Here is a 20,524-nt window from a genome sequence, read left to right on the forward strand (position 1 = left end):
CGATAGCGATGCTATGTATCCACTCGATGAAACCTGAATCTTATTAATTATAAATTATAATTTATGTATATATATGCAATAATCTCTTGTATTGACCTCTTTCAATTAATGATTAAAAAATTCCTGGAGTATAGGTCATATGATGCAAAATGTTTTTGCCAACGTTTCGGTTTATTTTGAAACCTTCCTCAGGGCTATGAATGAAAAAATAAGTTTACAATAATATACAATATTGGTACATAAATAAATGTTACAAAACAGTTTTTTTTACAAGAATATGATTTTTTATCGAGAAGGGAATACTCAAGAATTTTGAAAATTCGAAATAGCGCGTTTACTGCGTATAGATCACAGGGTGGCTCACTTTGGTATTCTATTACTGTACTTTTTCCTCGACCAAGATCATTATCGTCTCCAATTCCTTAAGAAATATTATTCAAAGTATTTCTGAAGAAAGTTGCATATTAATATGCTATATTTTCGTTTATAAACGAAAGAGAAAAATATTTAAAGTGCTTGTAATATTAGAAGTTATCTAAATGCGTTAAAATGCCCAAAAAATTTAATGCACATTCAGGAAAACCAAAAATATTAAAGTGCGGAAAAAAGTCGAAAGCGTGCATTGCTGATGTCCTCGCGGGCGCGTATAGCTAAAGGTTAAATACGCTTTTAAATTGGTTTGAGGATTTCTGTGGTGAATTATGCCTTATTAGAAGCCTAATCCAATCTAGATTCGAGATTCAGCCGACAATTCGTCTTCCTGCATATGAGAAGAAATATTTTTTGGCATCCCGCTTCTTCTTCCCTATTTCAAAGGGTACGGTAACCACCTAGGGTACACAATAAATTAGGCCCGCGCAGTGAGAGACTAAGCAGCCGCATTTCGACGGAGAATTTATTAAAGGTCGTTAATAGTTCAAGGGAAAAACGAATTTCCAAACAATGGGATATCATAACTTGAACAAAAACTTGAGCGGTATTGATCCATTTCATGCAAAAACATTGCATAAAATATCGAATGACCATTACGTAGCTTCATATTAAGTAACTTCCTATAAGTTTCATAAATCTAAGCCGCATTCTCATACTCTCAACTTGAGTCTTTCAAAAACTAAATAGAACAATATGTATATAATTACTAAATAGGTTAATTTCTCAGTTCCACAGTTTGCAACTGACAAACCTGGACCCCCTATGCGTAGCAGTAATCGACAAATAGCACGAAGAAAGAGCAAAGACTGACGTCATCTGCAGCTAAAAATTAAAAAAAAAAAAACATAGTAATAGGTAACAAAAATTGTACAAACAATTTTATAATAAAAAGTCCGTAATAAGCCGCAAAAAAGACAGCAATGGAGGACAACAACAAAGACAGCAACAAAGCTAACAATGGAGGTTAGTGAGGCCAAATGTATTCAGCGATCAAGGTCTTGTTAAAAAATATTCGTGAGTGACATGGAATTCCTTGAAAATAAGGATTTCCTTACATCACCGCATCATCAGGCGCATATAATAAAAAAATTCCGTCGTCTTCTAAATAGGTAATCCAAGCATCGCAGAAGACTTTGAAGAGAGAAGTAGAAAGGGAGATACTGAGTAGCATTAATAGCAAGACAAGCAGGAAAAAGAATTCTCTGAAATATGGGGAATGGAGTAAAAACAGACTTCCGATGTTAATGGCCTCTTAGCAGAATGCATCACTCAATCTCCACCAATCTCTTTTGGGGAGTATAACCTATAAGAAATTACGCTATCGTCTTGACATTTACAGGACATTAAAAGACTAAGAATTTTCCTTTCAAAAATTGTCTCTCTAAGCCTCGCAAACAAATATCTGCAACTCAGATTTGAAAGTTTTACCACAATATTTTCTTTAAAATATTTAAATTTTATTTACAGACCAATATTTATAAAGATCAGCTGTATTTATCCGATGCGTTTTAAAATGATAGCATGAGAATTCAACGAGTCACAAGAAAATAAAACATACGACCTTTCAAGAGAGAGTTATGCATGCCCTTAATTCGTATGTGAAAATAGGCCTTCCGTCGCCATGCGATAAACTAAACGCCTATGCTTCATAATGAAAGCGAGGTAGGGTTGAATCACCTCAGGAGTAATCATCCGTAATGAAGAGTTGGGCCAGGTGCTATCTCAATTTTTTGTTTACAAAACATCGGATGCGCATTTTATTTAGAAACAATGTTCAAAAATCCGAATAAGTCACTTAGTAGACATTAACATCATTATAAAAAATCTCAAAGGTCTTTAAATTCTATTCGTACGTAGGTTTCCGCGGTGATTACTTGAGTTCAGCATTCTTTCGGGCTGCATCCGCGTCCGTTGTCGAAGAACCACAACAGTTTCGCCAGCTCTCCTGCCAGCGTCCTCAGGTGAAGGACCCTCCTGTTTGTTTCTGGTGTATTTGAACTGTTTGTCACCAGAAACAAACAGTTCAAAGCCTCTTTGAACTGTTTGCGAGAGAAGACAAGTACTTCCCGAGAATAATAAGAGAGGCCATTGAGATAGTCAAAAGACCAGCGAACTTTAACAGGGAGGATGGCTATCCTTTGCACAGCGCGTGGAAAAGGTATATTCGACGCAAATACGAGGACGTTCCCTGATTGGTCGAAAGAAATCCACCGAATTGGCGCCAAAAATTGCCTATATAAGAGAGGACTAAAAGCTTCACTTCATCCTTCACTTGAGGACGCTGGCAGGAGAGCTGGCGAAACTGTTGTGGTTCTTCGACAACGGACGCGGATGCAGCCCGAAAGAATGCTGAACTCATTTAAATTCTATTGATTGTTAAAAAATTATACGAGTAAAATTTAAAAAATGTCTGGTCAATTTTTACGGCAAAGTACCAAATATTAAATGGCTATATTTATGTAAATTTCTATCTGATCATAAGGGAAATAAAGTACCTTCATTGTATACAATGCCATACTGAAGGTTATTCACGTATTTTATTTAGCGATAACATGGCATTGTGGTAAAGTGCTATTGTTAAAATTTGCAAAAAGCTGACAACGAAGCTCGGTTAAATCAGTATTAAAATAAGACGTAGCAGAAGAAAATAAATACTTCCCTCATAAAATTAATTTTGAAAACTGAGTAACTCGTAAGATTTCGAATTTATGTGAGGGCCTACATCTCGAAATTGGAACGAAATAATTGACGAATGACTATGCTACAAGACCCCCACGAAAAAATCAAGGAACATAACTAAAAGAAGCAAATCAACGCTGTCCCACGTTACAAAGCTAGCTCCACCCATTAAATGTCTGATTTCTACGGGAATGATGAGGCCGACAACACGATACTTCGTAACTGGGCGGGTAGGCGTGGCAAGCAAAAAAACATTTTGGATATTTGAAACGGCATTAATAAAGACGCCAATGCATAATCACCGAAACTTGACCAGTTTCGAAGATATGTTTATGAAATGAATAAAATTAATAGAATCCATTGCATCATCCTGGCTCATACCGGAAAAATCTACGAACACATTAAAACTTGTACAAAGGAAGAACATGAGTATTCTGCACTAAGCAACATAACAATTTAGCATTCATAAATGGGTGATTCCTCGCCTAATCTGACTGGAGTTGACTCTTGACCTCACAACCTTCGTTTGACAATTTGAGTACTTACTTGCATTCCCCAATTTAATATGCATGAGCAAGGGTTCTCTATTGTAAAAACGGCTAAAAATGGGTATTTCTAAAGTGGCGGTTATTCGCGAACACGTCATCTTTAACGTCACCTTATTAAGGAAAAATCAACGTGAATATATGTCTGACGACTTATTTTTATACTATATTCTTTGAAAAATCCGAAAAAGTAACCAATTTATTGTTATGATACTTAGTTGTTCAAAAAGCTGATAGTTACAAATATATACTTTACTAATATTTACTATTGTCATCCGTAATATTTATCCTCTTTTACCTCCAGTGTTTTGTGTTATTGAGAAAACTAAAAAAATAAATAAGAAGTGTTCTCCCACTTCAGAGAAAAAATGTCAATTAATATTGATGGAGCGAGATCTCCTCCAATCGTCTTAGAAAGTCATGAAATGACTTGTGAGTTACTTGGAGAATTGTCTCAAAACATATTGACGAAGACGCCATAAAATAAGCCTTTTTCCGTGAAATTGGCTAAATTTTTCCTTAACGACACAAAAACACCACGTTACCTTTGATACAAAGGAAGGCAACGATGGGTCCCAGTTTCTTCATAACTACACAATAAAGGCCTACACCAAAGAGAATAGATAGTGAATAGGACATTACAAAACCCAGCTTTGTTGGAAAAAATTATCACCAGTTCAAGATACAGTGTCGATCACAAAGGGAAAATGCAAAGCAGTTGTCCTTCGAACGACCTACCAGCAAAACTACATGAGCCCTTCCCGAAAAATTTACATATTTTTCAAAAGCGGTTGAAGAAGTAGGGATCAAGGGTTTCTTATAATGTTTTCTATAGCTTTTGCATCATATGTTCATGTTACCACAAGGCCAATGACCTACTTGTAACAATTTAATAATAATAATAATGGTGATAGTTTTCCGGGTTTACACCGCGTTGATTCATGTTTTGCGGACGAAAGTTTCGGGCGCGTTCCAGCTCCCGTCATATAACGCACCAGTCGGTCACTACAGGTAGTATTTTGTCTTTTTAGACGACGGTATTTCTCGTTCTAAGCTTCATTTCGGAAGTTCTTGCCTTCATCTTGAAATTTTTAGGGCGTATATCGACCTTCGTCACCATTTATCTCAAAAATTAAATTTGAAAAATAGAGAGGTCCAATTTCCAGATTTAATGTACAGGTAAATAGAAAAAAATAAGTAAAGTTTATATTTTTAACTATCAACTTCTTTAACAACGATGTATCAAAACAATATTTTAGTTATTTTTCTCGGATTTTTTAAAGAATTTGTAAACAAATCAGTCGTCAGACAAATTGATTAGAGGCTCTCCTAGGACATCAAAATACATTTCAAATGATTAACACGTGGCGAAAATGAATAGAAAGTTCGGGTTACAATGGAATTGACACCCAGCCTAGGTCTTGCGCTGGATGAATTGCCGCGTGAAACAGGCTTTAAAAGCACCTGCGATTTTGACACTCGATAAGACAACCGTCCTCGCCTGCCACGCACGGAAAGCGTGGGTTGGGCGCTGCGCTACCTGCCAACGCAGCACTGCGGCACTCGGGAATCTAAGCGGATCCGACAGTTGGATTCTGTGTGCGAATGGCAAATTAAATCCGCGTCCAACACGCTAATCTCGCCCGGGTCTCTCCCTCCAAAACTCTCCATCTAATACTATATCGGTCGAATCATTAGTCGGCAAATCGACGCGTCGCTGGTTTGCATAAAAACAAGAGGCATTACTATTCATGTAATTCATGCACACGGGCCATCGCTAATCCCCCTTCGGAGTGCTCTGCCCGCTGAAATCGTCATCCGCGCAAATTGGCGCATTGCCGTCCCGAAACGAAAGTGAATTGATTAAAATGCATCCCCTCGTAATGCCTTTAGAGAGATTAAGTGCCATGCACTAGAAATTATGCATGGAGTTTCACAGTGAATTACTAACCAAGGTGGTTTTAATCGGTCTTGATATAACGAGAAAGTTTTTCAAACAAAAATTTGGAAAAAATGAGGCATTTACATTTTTCTTGAGCTTTTTAGGAAATATATTAATTCCGCGAAGGGTTCTCCAATTTGCACCAACTGTGCATGGGTCAGATTAAAAGGATTAAGTGGATTAATTCATATGACAAAAGTTATTATTGCACGGTTGTCATCAAAGAATTTCAGAGTTTTTTCGGCAGCCCCAATATTAAAAATGATTAAAAAGCAAAGCAACAACTGCTACATGAATGAACAAAATACAAAAACATTAAATATTATATACAGGCAGTAGATATATAAAGATGACAGATTTTCTTAAATTAAAACAAAGTATTTATAATCCAGCATTATTAACGCAAAATGCGTTTGACACATTGACTGAAAATAGTCAATATTCTTTCACAAAACAAATATCACACAAAATATTCTTACCTCACAAAATATTCTTACATTACTCAGGTTGATTTACTCTGTGACGCCGATTCGCAAAGAGGACTGATTAATCAGTGTCACTTGTGGAAAATTTTGGCCTTAAATGTATTTTAACATTTTCTTTAAAACCTGTAGTCAAACCGCTGCGAGGTATTGGCGTCAATAATGTTAAAAAATTAATTACGGCTGAAGAATTTTTCTTGCTGGTCTGATAGAGTTCCTAAACATTTGTTTACACTATCAGCTGAGCTAGACGCAAAATATCCCTTTATAAAATATTTTTGTTAAATGTAAAATTCCCAGCAAAAATGGTTTTCTAAACACAAATGGTGTCCCTTAAAAAGTGCTTCGGTTTCGCCGTTGATTGAAAACGAAAGTGATCAAAGGGTTAAAATTCGACAACCATTCCCATCATTAATGATGGTTTATACTGACCTCACTGTATGATTGACTACGTGCAAATCTGCATCGAAAAGACCGGTGAGTGGCATGTAGAAAATGGCAATAGACAGTACGTATCTATTCGCATATGAAACGTAGGTTCAAACGCATTTTTCCCATCATTTATGTTTGTACGATAAGTATTCGCAATCAATTTTAATTTTACTTTTAATACCCACGATCAAAACCGACCTAAATTTTCAATTATATAACGGAAAAATATAAATAACCAATATCCGTCAAAAATACTAGGTGTCTTCAGAAAAATAACGGGAAATTTAGTTTTTGAGATAAATATTTTTTTCGATGACATAACATTACACTACTACATGATGTCACATTCAAAATAGTCCCCATTAAATATTATGCATATGTGCCAGTGTTTCTTCCAATCCTCGAAACATTTCTATTATTCGGTCTTTGCGATAGCCTTCAGCTCTGTTAGCGATTTCTTTATGATTGTAAAAAAAAGTGCACCTACGCTTTGATGGTCCTTTATAGTTCTGATCATTTTTGGAAAAAGGAAAAATTTTAACGAAGCAATTTCTGGCAAATATAGAGGCTTGAGCATTGTTTCAGTATTTTATTTGGCCAAAATTTCACGAAAAAGCAATGAAGTATGAGCCGTTAATCGCAGAGCTCAAAAAAATCACATACAACCTTAGCGGCTGCCACAGACAATATAAACATAATAAACGTCATAAATATTTATCATACTTCAGGGACATGTATACCAACATAATAGAAGAATTTTGACGGACAAACACTATGCAGAAGGTGCAAAACATGTTTTTTTTTAAATACTAGGAAAATTAATAGATATACATTGAGGAATGCATATGATCTCTTAAAGATCCATCAAACACAGCTTAGCGCATTAATCTTTAGATCGTTTATAGAGGACTCATGTTTAATGAAATGACTCCCGGAAGACAAAACATCTTACTTGCTTGTGGGTAATGTTTGGAGATATTTGAATATTCCTCAATCATTGACAATAATAAGTCGACCTACCCCGTTTGTATTGTTCTGAACCTGCAGACTTTCTTTTCAAGTTTTCAATCAATAAATACACCAAGTTAAGTCACTGTGATAATTCTTTACTCTACAACCGGCTTTCAAAGAGCCGATAGTGAGGAGTGAATGTCACAGTGATCTGGAATTTATCACGAGTTTGTTGGGTGTCCACCCTGAAGCGACAACTGGTTGGACATTTAGCCGCGTGACTCACTCCCGTCACTGTGGGCACAGATATCAACACATCACTTGAACAATGCGACACGGTATGCACATGATTTTCTACATGCAACGACCCTCGGAGCATGCTATCTAACTTAGTAAAACCTGCGATAAGAAACTTCGCAACAATGAACACTTCGCCAGGTATATAACCCATTCGCTGACATATGAATACAACTATAAGATCGGGCTCACGTCCCACACCCCAATTCCTTTCCCTCCAACCTTGATTAATTCTCCCTACGCCCATTCTTCACGCTCTTGTCCGCTGTTTCCAGAACCATCTCTCACTCAACGCTTCGTCGGCCCCGCCCACCCACACAACCCTGGCATGAATTCAGCATTCGTACGCAATGGCGTTCACCTAGATTTATGGCGAGAATTAATGTCAACTCCGCAGAGAACTCCGAGGCATAAGTAGGCTTTTATAAAGACTAATCAAGTCTGGAGGGAAGAGAGCGGGGCGAGCGAAATTATTATCTCGTAGGAGTGGAAGGGAGGAATGGAGGAGGAACAAAAGAAAAGCAAGACGCGCGTTCTCCGCGAGAGTAAAGATTCAAAAACGGGTGGGAATTTGCTCTCGGGGCGGTGCAGCGTTTTCCTCAAACAAGTTGTAGAAAGGTCGTGTGGGGGGAGAGAAAAGGATTCTCCATTCCTACTTCACGCTATCTTCTTCGCACTTCCATTTCTCGAGAGTTTCTTGTTCATCGGGTTAATCCGCAGGAGAGATTTTTGTGCAGGAGTCGCCTGGGATTATCCCAGAGGGTTTCTTTCTCCATCCCCACTCAGTCCTTTTAATTGAGAGTGCCCGACGCAACCTCCCCACTTGTGAGCTAAAAACCCTCTGACTTGTAAAAAAAAAGTATGGGAAGCTTGAATTCCCCTAGGGCAACTAGAAATAACTTAGAGGTAACATATTTTATTAACAGGAAATTAATCAAAATCATTAAAGGATCAATTATTTTCTAGGGAATCACTACAGAATAAAACAAAGGCTAATGTTGTATCACAACTTTTTCTAGTTGTGCTACAAAATATATTAATAGATTTAGTTTTTCGGTTGATTCGATAGCATTGTTGCCATAGCATTAACTCAAAATATGATAATTATTGCTATAGAATTTACATTTTCCATACTAGCCATGCTATTTGCATCTAGTTACACCGCTCAGTTAATAAAATCCATTTTTTCCTGGACATAGACAGTTACTTATACCACTTATTTTATAAGAGCGCGACCCGGGTTTCAATGAGTAATCATCATCATCAGGCGCTAATAGCTATGAACAAGATGAATAGTATACATTATACATCAGAGTGACCTGACGGTGGAAACGCATCATGCTATGCTAAGGTAATTAATAAGGTAAGATAATTATGGCTTGCGGGGTAGTATTGTGATGTAGATGAGACGTCGCCATATATTTGGTCTTACATGAAGTCTGATATTCCATACATTGTTCAATACATTTAGATATGAAGCAAAACCGCCTATCCGAAACGGCGACATTTTGCTGAGTCTCTTTTTTAGCGCCTGATGATGATGATTACTCATTGAAACCCGGGTCGCGCTCTTATAAAATAAGTGGTATAAGTAACTGTCTATATCCAGGAAATAATGGAATACCACAAAGTTAACCAAGAGTTAGTGAATTTTGTTAATAAAATCCAACCCAAGCTTAAAAGTAACTTCCATTCTATTTATTTTATTCGTCCGTGAATATTTAACGATTGAAGGACTTCACATAGAACTACCAAAAACACGTTGTATTCTCATACATGAAGTTTGTTACTAAGGCAGGCGAGATGTAGTGGATTGATATCCTGATTAATGAATAAGAGATTTTGCAATTATCCACACATTTTTTATAACATAGCATGATGCGTTTCCACCGTCAGGTCACTCTGATGTATAATGTATACTATTCATCTTGTTCATATTGTACTTGAGAATGACCTGACAGTCGAAACGCGTCGTGCTTTATCAGATAAATTTTTGAAAAATTGCCACCCCTCTTATTCATTAATCAGAAATGAAGGTTATGATAAACATACAATAATTCGCTTTTCCTATTTCATCTACTGAAGATATTGTAACTTTTGATATTTAAAAGCTGTCATATTATACCGTGATGGAGTTGTTGATGGGAGGATAGGGGAATAGTTGAGGGAATAGGAAAAGGGAAATTTTTGCTTCAGAAAGTGAGACAAAGAGATAACTATAAATAACTTAAAGTTGCCATATTTTATAAACAGGAAATTAACCGAAATAATTAAAGGACATGAATTTCATGTTCCAGCAATTACTAAGTATGAAAGTTATTAAAAAGTAAAATAATTCACTTTTCCCATTACATGTACTGAAGCTATTGTAACTAGCTAAGTAAATGGTAAAATATTTAAATAATGTAATTTAATGTTGCCATGGAGTTGTTGATGGAAGAGTAGGGAGATTGTTGAGGGAAAACGATAAGGAAAAGTCACTGGAAGGAATGAGACAAAAAATAAAACTGTAATTTGAAGAAAACAAAAAGGTTTTTGAAAGAAAACAACTGTCTGACGTTAAAATATATATATTTTTTTTCAATCTTACACTTATTAGAATATTTCCCCAGTATGAAAATTTGAGCTTGAATAACGAGGAAATATGAAGCAATTCCATACTTTCATCTAAACTATTTATTGTAAATACCTCGTAATTATGGGTAGTTCATGGAGCGATTAGTAGAATATAGTAAATTCAGAAGCTTTCAATAGATTTGGCAGGAAATGGTATTCATTCTAGTGTCCTATTTTAGGATATTCGTTGCACGATTTCCAATTTTGCGGTGACCGAGAAAACTCGGACTCCAAACCTAAGCAACCATTGAAGAGCTTCGGCTGCATCAAATTTGGTTCAACCACACGTGTCGTGATAATCTTTACCGTTTCCACCGGTCCCTTTCGTTTAGCTGAAGGAAACATTTTCTGGATCAAGGTAACCCAAAATCGAATAGTGTATTACAGAAGCAGTCAGTTCCAATAATTATGATGATGGAGCTGAGTTGAAATTTCCTCCCAATTTGACAGGATCACATGCATCTCACCGTTTAACTCAACTGTCATGCTGGTAGAGGTTAAGACCCGAAACGCTGATAACAATTATACCAGGCATATAATTTAATAATTAATCAGGTACAGATGTAAACTAATAGATACTCCTTCATTCATTCAAACAACGTCATCAGTGGCTGCATATTTCAACATAAATTCATAACAGGGGGGGGGAAAGGGATTAAAACACACAATAGAAAAATGACGGGGACAACGACTGAAATCAAGGAGTAAAAAATGCAGCCGGTCTAAGACTCAAACCCATAACCTTCCGTTTAAGTATCGGATGGTTTACGGGCTTTGTCACCAAGATGCTTAGATTCAACATGATTTCGTTGCGGCAACAGACCACCCTTTTTGCTTTGGCCCTCAAGAGTAAACAAACACATAGCATAGAATAACAGTTACATATAACTAAGTTAATCTGAAGAAAAAATAAAACCGCACAGATTTCCACATAGCCAGTTGCTTATCTCAGCTTATTAATTGACTCTGATGTCCTATTTCGTTACATAAGACTAATTGCGTTATCTACCTGTGGTCTGCCAATGACGGAAAAGGATCAAGAGCAAAAGAGGACTACGATTTTGCTTGGATATAAAATATATATTTTATATTTAAATCGTTTTAATGAAGTTAGTTTCTGGAAATAAAAATATTTTGGAAACCCTGCAGTGACTGATGTATTTTTATTTTATGCTGAATTGAAATGTGAGGTACTAGTTTTTATTGGATAGATCAAGCTCTCACTCGCCATGATCCCAGTTGGAATTGAAAAAATTTGTTACAAATGATTTGACCGCATAGGTGCAGAATAAAACGATGCAGAATACTGCAATGGAAACACATTACATATATTTTATTCAAGTGGTTTCCTTTCAGCTGTAGATACGTCCAGAACAACTCGGAAGTACAACTTGGATTCAGGTAAAAAAATTGCAATCTCAATACGAACCGCATGGTGCCATGTGGTAAGGAATTAATTTTTATTCCCAATGAAAACAATCACTAATAATGAAAAAATAAGGCAGAAGCGTATCATTTTATCTCATTAAGAGTTAGCAATTAATTGAATTTTCGGTTACATTCAATATCACAGATGACTTCAACTGACGATATCTGGAAGTCCATATTTTACTACTTTGAATAGTATTCATGTATTAAACACAGTATTTTTATGCACTATATTAATACACAATAAGGCATATTTTCCTTCATTCCAGCCGTAAATGCTATTTTTATCAACCATCACGCTTACTTGCCATTCTACCCTCAAATATAAATCATTCAATTGCACCACAAAATTGCAAGTTTTGAAGCGATCATGCCATTATTAATATGAACCGAAGATAATAGCCACCAATCTCCGTCGAGGATTATGTTTTAATGCGTGACTATCCAACCTGACCAATCACTACGGCTTTCTCTCTATTTTATCATGACGTTAAAAATAGCTTTTTTTTCAAAAATATAACACAAGTATTTTAGCCTACAGAATTTCCATGAAATCGAGAAGTCAGGAGTGAAAGTATTCAAAATGTGGTGCGGTCGAATAATAATGGAGTTAAAATGGATAGAGAGAGTAGGTAATGAAGAAGTGCTCAGATGAGTGGGAAAAAAATCTTCTAATCACGTTAATGAGAAGACAATTACACATGACATGTACTTAAGACAATCGATGGTGAAATATTCCCATTTTGATTAGAAGCAAAGAAGGAAGATATTTCAGACTAATAATAATGATTTATTTACTCCTGCATTTTGATTTTACAGCTGATAAAACAAAGGGAAGGAGCTTTGGGTGGTCTCCAAGTTCAAAGGACTAGAATGAGCCACCATCAAATAACAAAAATGTATTCCAAAAAACAATTCAGTAAATATTACATTAGTTGTTTAAGAAATAAAATAAAAATAAGTGTTCAATCATTTCTTGAAGAAAATCCAGTCTTCGGCAAATCTTAACATTTCATTTGAGAATTTAATTTGCTTAGCTTTAGCGGGCTGTAAATTAAATATATTTGGTCCCATGTAGAGAAAGCAACGTTTATATAAAGTTAACCTCAGTCTGTTTGTTACAATGAATGACTCACAGCTTGAATTATATTTACATTTTAAGGATGCACTCGGCAAATTGCCACTTCTCGCATAAAACCATTTTAAGACTTTGATTATGCCTTAGGGAAATTATTTAAGGAGGCTAAGACAAACATTAACCTAGGAAAGCAAAGATTGAAGAGATGAATGAGTTTTCTTACCTGGGAAACCGAATTACCAACGATGGACGAAGTGAGAAAGAAATATTCAGTAGAATAGCGCAGGCAAAGAGAGCTTTCTATTAAAAGAAGAATCTTCTTAAAGCTGAGAATACAAGCATAGAAATAAGATAACAATTCATCAGATGCAACATACGAAGTATGTTTCTCTACAGAAGCGAGGCTTGAACGTTGACAGCAGCAGAGAAGTTAAGAGTCGAAGCATTCGGAATGTGGTGCTACCGGATAATGATGAAGATAAAATGGATTAACCGTGTAAGTAACGAGGAAGTGCTAATAAGAGTGGGAGAAAAGAGAAGCCTCCTAAAACCCTAGGGAAAAGGACGGGGCAACTACGTTGGCCACATTATGAGGCATGATGGCCTGATCAAAAAAATTTTATAGGACAGGTGGAAGGGAAGGCAATGGATGTCCTCGAATGAATTACATATGTAATGTTATAAAGGACGCAAAAGAGAAGAAATACGTCACAAGTAAAGAATAGCGGATATGAGAGAGGAAGGGAGAACTGCGTCAAACCAATCTTAGGATTGTTGACTCATGATGATTATGATGATCAGAGCTACATATAAAGTCGCAAAAACTTAAAGTGGCTCTTCTATCTTGTCCACCTCTATGAGATAGTAATTTCTTATTAACTTTCAGGCGGTTAAAATATGTTTCCATGATGCATGTTGCATATTTCCCCCGACGCCGGTCTCCCTTCAAAATAGGACTTCGCTTTCCAGTTTATAACAAGGCCCATTCCCTTTCATTCCATCAATTAATGCTATTTTTATCATCCCCACCCCTATTTACTTAGAATTCTTCCCTCGAACGCGATTTTTTGTTACCCAATCTTGCTTAGTATGCGATTCATCCAGATTATTATTGAAGTAGTCTAACGATTAAGATAGATTTGCAACGAGTATTTTTTAAAGTATTTTGGGAGCCTTCCCTTCCTTCATGGACTTCCCTTTTTATTAATTCATAATAAGGTTTACTCCCTTTCATTCTATCTAAAAAAAATCCTATTCTCTTTTTCCTCTATCTCGTTTAAGATTCTACCCTCTAACACTATTTTCCACATTCCCTCCCCCCTTAAATACTGGCTCCATCCATACCTACTGCCTCCTTCGTAATTCAACTAGGAATCCATCCAGAAAGACCTTATAAAAAGACGTTGACATTTTATTTTAAATTTGCGCGATTTTATGCAGCCTTTTTTACCACGTTTTTGAAGGCAAACAGCTTGTTTAGATTGCTTTATAGGAGTGACACGCTTAGTATCCATAGCTAAAGCCACTCTCCTAGACAGTGATACATGGCATGTAGGTACTTAGGGGCATCAATGGTTGAATATCTGAATAGAAGCAAAGAGAGAAGGTATTGCAGAGTGCTGAAATGTGGAACGCTAACGACACCCTTGGGATACTTTCACCGCTTAAACCAGTTCTTCATCCCTCGTGTAAGGAGGAATATCTCCTGCCCTCATCTAACTCCATACTCTACCCTTTTCCCCGCGTTCACTAGACTCGAAGACTTTATTCGGCGACCTCTGCACCCACGGCGCTGTGCGCTCCTCTCATTAAGTCACTAGGGGTTCGCGCCGAGCGGCGTTTGCTCACGCGCTCCAAGATAACGACCGACCTCGCCTAGGTGCCTTCCCAGCGGCCCTTGACTCCATCCAACTCCATGACCACCGCGACCCACATCTACGACCCTATCTCGGCATCCATCCCAAGCCGAGAGCTTCCGCCTCTACTTGCTGGCAGGCAGGTAGGCATACGACACCCACTGCAACTGCATGATTGGATTATTTTTAATAATGCATAGAGCACTGGGGATGTGACTTCCCAGAGACGAAAATATAACCTCTACGATTTCGGTGAAATAATTCACCAGCCCAACCGTTCGTTCCCATGGCACTAGTAGTTCTCCGAGGCGGAATTGCGCGGTGAAAACTCAATCGAGCAAGTAGTCCTTCTTCATCTACGTCTACATAATACTCTGCAAGCCACCTCTAGGGTGCTTGGCAGGGGGTGATCAATCACCAGCATACAAAGTGAGTGCATAAAATGCATATACAAAGTGCATACAAAGCATGAAAAAGGTTTCCCACATACACACCATCTCTTCTTGTAATAAATAACGCATATATTATAATTTAGACGGAAAAAGATAGAGCGAGGAAAATGGAAACAATTAGTATCCTATCAAAATTAGTACCTATCGCTATGGATTATTGATTGCTGGATTGATGACTGTATGGAGTATTGATTCTAATTTTTTTTAATGCATAGAGCTCTAGTTATGTAACATCCCCGAGACGAAAATAACCTCTACGATTGTGGAAAAAAATTACTACTCCAGCCTTGCGTTCCCATAGCAGTTCTCCGCGCCGGACTTGCGTGGTGAAAACTCAACCGAGCACGTTGTAAGTCTTCTTATAATAAAAACGCCATAGTTATAATATAGATAGAAAAATATTAAAAACGGGCAAAAAAGCAATAATTGTTCTCTTTAAATTAGTATCACATGATTGGATCATTTTTAATAATGCGTAGAGCTCTGGACATGTAACGTCCCTGAGACAAAAAAGCCTCTACCATTGCGTAAGTAGTTAACCCTCGCGTTCCCGTGACACTAGCAGTTTTCCGTACCGAACTTGGGTGGTGAAAACTCCACCGTATCACGTAGTCCGTCTTAAGAAATAATGCAAAAATTATAATTTAGGTAGGTGAAGATTCAACATAGATAATGAAAGCAATAATGATAGTCTTTCATTAGGTCAATACATGAAGTAGAACTCTAATTGACCTGATAATTGCGGAAAGACCATAAAGGTAATGCCAATACCTGGATAGAAGGATTGCAAACAAAGTAGTTCATTTATTTATAAAACATATACGTCTATGTATTGGGAATTACTCACATGATCAGAAACAGTAAACAATGAATAAAGCAAAGTAATGAAAGATACGATGCACATATCGGCTGGTCCATAAAAGAAATTGTAAAACACAATTTGCAAGTAGTATATTTTAGGGCTTTTATAACGATTGGATGAATATAATGATACATAGAGCATTGGCGTTGCTAGTTTGCCCAGGTGATAATATCCTCGAGGATTGCGATGGAGAAGTTCACATGTTCAGCATTGCGTTTCTTGGATGCTTCTCTTTCTCGCCGCCTGGGTTGCGGAGTGAAAAATTACCTGTGTGCGTACCTCTTTCTCGTGGAAATAGGCATTGATATATTTTATACAAGTCATGGATTCATCACGGACAGAAAAAGCAATATGTTTTGTACTCCTGATGAGCAATACACAACTGCACGATCCTAAGTACTTCTCTAATTGTCCAGCTATTGTTAGTAAATACTTTTCATAATTGGAAATCATACAATAAAAGTTATTTTAGCTGTGAAACATCCCAATTTTCAATGGAAATTATTAGATAATGCGTAAAAAACAGAGAATATGCCAGTAATGAAAGATACGGTGCATATTTCGGAATTTTATTGCAGCTAACGGTAAAAGACGATTTTAAAGCTTCATTTTTATGATCAAAAGATTTGTTTGTGAGTTCTACAGTATTTACTGCCTTAGCACAAGGAAACTACCGTATGTTTAAATGCTACTTATCTTCTGCATTTCCTAATAGTCATTTCCATTTCTGTTATAAGATTCAAAACAACATTTAGAGGCTCATTTATGACTCATAGATTCGAATGAGCACAACAGAATTAATTAAGTTTAAAAACAATTACCTAAAAATTAATTTAGACCATGAGCAATTTGATTTCATTTAATTGTGAGGGAAAAAATTGTATTCAATATTTAACAACTCAATACAGATAAAAATAACAAGTTTTAAAAATATTTTGTTAATCATATTTACTCTTACGGTAGCCCAATAAATAGAGGGCAACTTCCCAGAGAATAATGATAGAAATTATTTAATATATGTTTATGCATGTCATGACAAAAATGTATTTAAAAATTAAAGCAGCAACGTTAACTATTTTGATAGTGAATAATACCTGTTGCTGTGTGACTACTATCAAACTTTCTATTTATATTTAATCTATTGAACGGGATGATTCAGTTTTTTAAAGTTTCAAGGAGGTTTAAGAATGAAAGGCTCATAACTAGTCTCATTACGTTTCCGCAAGTCGCATTTCAGAGAATAATGAAGAAAATACGAAGTCCATGCCGTACATGCATTAGTCAAGCATCATGTCCCAATTCCCGAAAATGAAAGAAAGTTACCGCTACGGGTGCACCCCTAGTATGGTGAAGAGTTTTTCCAGAAGTAATACTTTCGTTCGCATATTGACAGATGCCTAGGTGTCCTAATGTTTGGCGAAAGGTGCGATCATAAGTCGTCGTCATAAGTCAACAACCCTAAAATTGGCTTTACGCAGCCCTCCAATCCTGCGAAAGAAATACTTATGGGCCAAAAGGATATGGGTTATTCAGCCTCTGATGTTCTATAGCTGTGTTAAATTTCAGTTATTTCAATCACAAAGAATTTAATGAATGATGATTAGATACGTTATTTTCATCACAAATAATTCATAAAGGCCTATTACTTCTTTAATGAACGATTGAAAAGAAGACGTACTCCAGATGGAACGAATTTGATTCACAATAACAAAGTTTATTCATGACACACATAACATTCGAAAAAGCACTCGTGAGAATATTCTGAGGATTATTATGATTTTATTTACAGCTATTCATACCATAAAAGATGATGATAGCTTTTTTGACATCCAAACTAGTTTTATTGAATCCTTTCTTTCTGAAAATAATTGCCCTTATTTACGCTCACCTAAATGAATCATCATAAATACCTCTTGGAGCAATGTGAACTAATTGAGTTGGTGGCAAATCAAAATGCATACTGCTTGGGTAGTTAAGACTTTACTTTTCTTTACTAATTCATCTATTAAAATAATATAAAAAAGCCAGAGAGATACTAATATATGATAGAGATACTACCTACTACTAATACATAACCATTAAACACAAAACTATGGGTAGCAAAAGAGATTTTCGTGTTTGGTGCATCAAATTATTTTCATATACAGTAGTCGTGATTAAAATGAAAATGATAATAGCATCAAAACATACACTGCTAAATCAATCAAGCTCATATTTTTTTTATTAATTTTCTATTAAAAAATTACAAAATATTAGGTCACAGAGATGCTAACCTGTACTAGAAATTCTACCTCTTATTAATACATTGCCATTAAACACAAAACCATGGGTGGCAAGAGAGATGTTGAAGTTTGGAGCATCAAATAATTTTCACATACTAATCACAGTAATTGCCTCCGAAACGTGACAAAGAAATCAGGGGAAGGAAAGCAGCCTGAAGAAGCAGGAAAATGAGGCAAGATAACTTTGACCGGGAAATTATGAGGAGCAACATGCATCGCCCAGCTCACGAGAGGGTAATTCATTCCCCCAGGCCAACAAAATTACGCTTAGCGACCTCGGGGACGTCAACGTATAATTGGAATGGAACACTGAAAACAGCGCGAGATAAGCTACCTAGACGTGTCAGGAGAAAACTTTGATTGCTTCATTTTTTTTAAAGCGATGCTGTCAAAAACTTTCTCGTCTCCTAGCTCTCAGAAAGTTGACAGAAGGGTTGGGATCTTTTTGTGCCGTAGCGAGGGAGCACAAACACCGGCTTTTTTTTTCTCTTCTCCTCGGAGCAGCAACTCGGGGATTCAGGCGACGACGATATCATCGTCCCCAGCAGCGCAAAAGTAGACTACTGCAGCGCGGTATCGCAAGGGGAAACACTCGTATAACTTTGCGAGACATTCCGCAAGCAACTGCAGTAAAAATTGAGGGGGCAAATGAGTGAGTGACGTTCTGAGGCAAGGCCCTCACTTCAAACGCTGTGGCGTACTTACGCCTCTCCTCCCAACGACCTTAAACGTGCGTTTGAGAGCGGGGAGGATAAATAGTTAAAATCGTGACCTGGAATAACAGACAGCAAACACAAATTCCCCCATAGAGTATTGAAATAAATACTTGCAATTTTCCACGATAGTAAAATCATTATTTTTATGGTATCTTTTAATGAGTTAGTTCGTACGTTTCATAAATAATTATATTGTTTTGGGGCGAAGAATTATTCTTACTACGGAGGAAATATGTGTTAAAACTTTTAAGTAGAAGAAAAAATTTGATTTCATATTAAAGACACAAGATTCTTATGGAAGTGGGGGAGGAGTGTAAGGAATATCTATAAAGAAAGCGCAAAAATGAGAACATGGAGAAAATAAAGAGGGAAATTATAAGGAAGGCTATACGGATAGTAATTCCTTAACTAACAGACGAATACGGAGCATTTCTTTTACTTTACTTGGATAAAATAGGAAAGGACCAAAATTTAATCCTGACTGTTAAAAAAAACTGTTAGTCTTGATCCTTCATGTCTCTTCGTTTATAATAAAATAAAATAAGAGAGATGTTCATGCATAAAATAATGTCTTATTCAAATCATATTTTATGTACATATCTCATCAATAACCAAAACAAATTCTTCACCATAGATCACACCTTATTAAGTTTCAAATTTACATTTAATCAGGCTCGTATCAAAATTCGTTACACTGAATAGAGCTAATCACAACTTTCTGATTTTGAAGATTCATTCAACGACGACTTTTGACGACTTTTTTTGCGAATAATGATTGATAAGATCTGTTTCAATAATGTAAGGAAGTAGAACAAAGAATTTGTAGGGCCACGAAAACAACATCCTTAAGAAACTATCTAGGGTTTATTCTTTAATTAGGAGTGAAAATGACCATAGGTGGAGAATAGTTGGATCTTCAAACGAACCAGGCAATGAGTTATTTATTCATTGTTGCAAATCATCATGTGAGTGTTGGAAAAATAGCTACCGAGTCACGGCCTTGATTGAAATGGTCGATTCACAGCCTTAACTACATCTACATAATACCCTGCGAGCCACCTCTAGGGCATTTGGCAGGGGGTGACAAATCTCCAACATGACCAACAATGCAAGAGGACCGCCACATGCACACCGCACGGTCATAGAAATATTACGCACACTAGAAAAATATACATGCTTATTCATTTTTAAAAAATTGCTAATGGTTAGTAATTCCTAGAGCAAATACATGAAAGGTTAGAACTATGAAAAAACATGCTATGAGTGATCCTAGCGAGCGACGCCATTAGTCCTATCAATTGAGACAACGTTGCTATCCTTAATAGAACGAGGGAAGAATGACATGTTTAAAGTATACCGGGACTAGCCGCGGTGATAACTTTTACGGGAGTCACCCGCAATGCACAATCGTGCGAAAGATCCACAGAGAAAAAATCATTCGCCCTGATTTTTTCTCTGTGGACCTTTCGCAAGA

Source organism: Ischnura elegans, chromosome 11, assembly GCF_921293095.1.
Source record: "Ischnura elegans chromosome 11, ioIscEleg1.1, whole genome shotgun sequence".
Classification (NCBI taxonomy): Eukaryota; Metazoa; Arthropoda; class Insecta; order Odonata; family Coenagrionidae; genus Ischnura; species Ischnura elegans.